We start from the raw sequence: 3614 nt of genomic DNA, 5'->3' as shown, positions 1-3614 counted from the left end.
TATATTTTTTCCCCTTCTACTATTGAGATGGATCCCGTCAAGGTTCGGGCTATTTGTGACTGGACGCAGCCTGCATCTCTTAAGAGTTTGCAGAAGTTCTTGGGCTTTGCTAATTTCTATCGTCGTTTTATAACTAATTTTTCTAGTGTTGTTAAGCCTTTGACGGATTTGACTAAGAAGGGTGCTGATGTTGCTGATTGGTCTCCTGCGGCTGTGGAGGCCTTTCAGGAACTTAAACGCCGGTTTTCTTCTGCTCCTGTGTTGCGTCAGCCTGATGTTTCGCTTCCTTTCCAAGTTGAGGTTGATGCTTCCGAGATTGGTGCGAGGGCGGTTTTGTCACAGAGAAGCTCCGATTGCTCGGTGATGAAGCCATGTGCGTTCTTTTCTAGAAAATTTTCGCCCGCTGAGCGGAATTATGATGTGGGTAATCGGGAACTTTTGGCCATGAAGTGGGCATTTGAGGAGTGGCGTCATTGGCTGGAGGGTGCTAGACATCGTGTGGTGGTCTTGACTGATCACAAAAATCTGATTTACCTTGAGTCTGCCAGGCGTCTGAATCCTAGACAGGCTCGTTGGTCACTGTTTTTCTCTCGTTTTAATTTTGTGGTTTCATACCTGCCGGGTTCAAAGAATGTGAAGGCGGATGCTCTTTCTAGGAGTTTTGTGCCTGACTCCCCTGGAAATTCTGAGCCCACTGGTATCCTTAGGGATGGGGTGATTTTGTCGGCCGTCTTCCCAGACTTGCGACGTGCTTTGCATGAGTTTCAGGCGGGTAAACCTGATCGTTGTCCGCCTGAGAGACTGTTTGTTCCGGATAGTTGGACAAGTAGAGTCATCTCCGAGGTCCATTCTTCTGCGTTGGCAGGTCATCCTGGAATATTTGGTACTAGAGACTTGGTGGCCAGGTCTTTTTGGTGGCCTTCCTTGTCGAGGGATGTGCGTTCTTTTGTGCAGTCTTGTGAGGTTTGTGCTCGGGCTAAGCCTTGCTGTTCTCGAGCCAGTGGATTGTTGTCACCTTTGCCTATCCCGAAGAGGCCTTGGACGCACATTTCCATGGACTTTATTTCGGATCTCCCTGTCTCTCAAAAAATGTCCGTCATCTGGGTTGTGTGTGACCGCTTTTCTAAAATGGTTCATCTTGTACCCTTGCCTAAGTTGCCTTCCTCCTCTGAGTTGGTCCCTCTGTTTTTCCAGAACGTGGTTCGTTTGCATGGGATTCCGGAGAACATCGTTTCTGACAGGGGATCCCAGTTTGTGTCTAGATTTTGGCGGACGTTCTGTGCTAAGATGGGCATTGATTTGTCCTTTTCGTCTGCATTCCACCCTCAGACGAATGGCCAGACGGAGCGAACTAATCAGACCTTGGAAACTTATTTGAGGTGTTTTGTTTCTGCTGATCAGGATGACTGGGTTACCTTTTTGCCGCTGGCCGAGTTTGCCCTTAATAATCGGGCTAGTTCTGCTACCTTGGTTTCTCCTTTCTTTTGTAATTCGGGGTTTCATCCTCATTTTTCCTCTGGTCAGGTGGAGCCTTCTGATTGTCCTGGAGTGGACATGGTGGTGGATAGGTTGCATCAGATTTGGAGTCATGTGGTGGACAATTTGAAGTTGTCCCAGGAGAAGGCTCAGCAGTTTGCTAATCGCCGTCGCCGCGTGGGTCCTCGACTTCGTGTTGGGGACTTGGTGTGGTTGTCTTCTCGTTTTGTTCCTATGAAGGTCTCTTCTCCTAAGTTCAAGCCTCGGTTCATCGGTCTTGGAAATTCTTAACCCTGTGTCGTTTTGTTTGGATCTCCCGGCATCGTTTGCTATTCATAATGTGTTCCATCGGTCGTTGTTGCGGAGGTATGAGGTACCTGTTGTTCCTTCGCTTGAGCCTCCTGCTCCAGTGCTGGTGGAGGGAGAATTGGAGTATGTTGTGGAGAAGATCTTGGATTCTCGTGTTTCCAGACGGAAACTCCAATATTTGGTCAAGTGGAAGGGTTATGGTCAGGAGGATAATTCTTGGGTGGTTGCCTCTGATGTTCATGCTGATGATTTGGTCCGCGCTTTTCATAGGGCTCATCCTGGTCGCCCTGGTGGTTCTCGTGAGGGTTCGGTGACCCCTCCTCAAGGGGGGGGTACTGTTGTGAGTTCTGTTTTTGGGCTCCCTCTGGTGGTTACTGATGGTACTGGGTGATTTGTGTTCTGCTGTCTCTGGTGTCCACCTGTTCTATTAGGATTTGGGAGTTTCCTATTTAACCGGGCTTTCTTGTCATTTCCCCGCCGGCTATCAAGGTTATCAGAGTGTTTTGTTACCTCAGCTTCTGGCTTCAGTAATCTTCAGGACAAGCTAAGTTTTTGATTTTCTTGTTCCACGTTTTGCTTTATTTTTGTCTTGTCCAGCTTGCATATAATTGTTTCTTTGCTGCTGGTTGCTCTAGCGGGCTGTAATTGCTCCTCATGTTCCATGAGTTGGAACATGAGTTCAAGTAATTACAGGATGGTTTTTTTGAAGGTTTTTTTGCTGACCGCGCAGTTTACTTTTGTATCCTCTGCTATCTAGTTTTAGCGGGCCTCATTTTGCTGAATCTGTTTTCATACTGTGTACGTGCCTTCCTCTCATTTCACCGTCATTATATGTGGGGGGCTGCTATTTCTGTGGGGTATTTCTCTGGAGGCAAGAGAGGTCTGTGTTTCTTCTAATAGGGGAAGTTATATCTTCGGCTGGTGCGAGACGTCTAGGATCAACGTAGGCACGTTCCCCGGCTATTGTTATTTGTGTGTTCAGGTTTAGGGTCGTGGTCAGCTCAGGTTCCATCACCCTAGAGCTCGTTGGTGCTTGTCCTTTTTTGATTCCCTGCCATTGGAATCATGACACTATGTATTCTCAGAGAGTATAGATTGTTTGCTATACTTGAAAAGTGTGAATTCACCGTACAGGAACTTCTTTTTTTTGGGTTATGTGTTTTCCGCTGCGGGTTATCGGATGGATACCACTATATTATAGTTTATAGTAAAATGAAATTTTGAAGAACTACGTTTTTTGGGTTTTACAAATTATTACAGAAAATATATTAAAAACTTTTCTGACATAGCACTACCTCTTACCGACAAGACTAAAAAGGGTACGGATTTCTCAAGAAGGTCTGAGGATGTTTTGACTGTGCTTAACTCTCTTAACCCCTTAACCCTCTGGCATTTTAACTCTCTTAACCCCTTAACCCCCTGGCATTTTTCCATAATTGTTTTTTGCTCCCCTTCCTCCCAGAGCCATAACTTTTTTGTTTTTCTGTCAATATGGCCATGTGAGGGCTTGTTTTTTGCGGGACAAATTGTGCTTTTGAACAACAACATTGGTTTTAATATATCATGTACTGAAAAACAGGAAGTGCAGTGAAATTGAAGAAAAAGTGCAATTCCACAGTTTTTTTTTACCAAGTTCATTAAATGCTAAAACTGGCCTGCCATTATGATTCTCCAGGTCATCATGAGTTCACAGACACCAAACATGGACTAGTTCTTTATTTAAGTAGTGAAAAAAAATCCAACATTTGTTTTAAAAAAATGGCGCCATTTTCCGAGACCTGTAGCATCTCCATTGGGGCTCGGTAATGGCTTATTTTTTGCACAACAAG

The sequence above is a fragment of the Ranitomeya imitator genome, chromosome 4, assembly GCF_032444005.1.
Source record: "Ranitomeya imitator isolate aRanImi1 chromosome 4, aRanImi1.pri, whole genome shotgun sequence".
Lineage (NCBI taxonomy): Eukaryota > Metazoa > Chordata > Amphibia > Anura > Dendrobatidae > Ranitomeya > Ranitomeya imitator.
Note: the sequence above shows the minus strand (reverse complement) of the source record.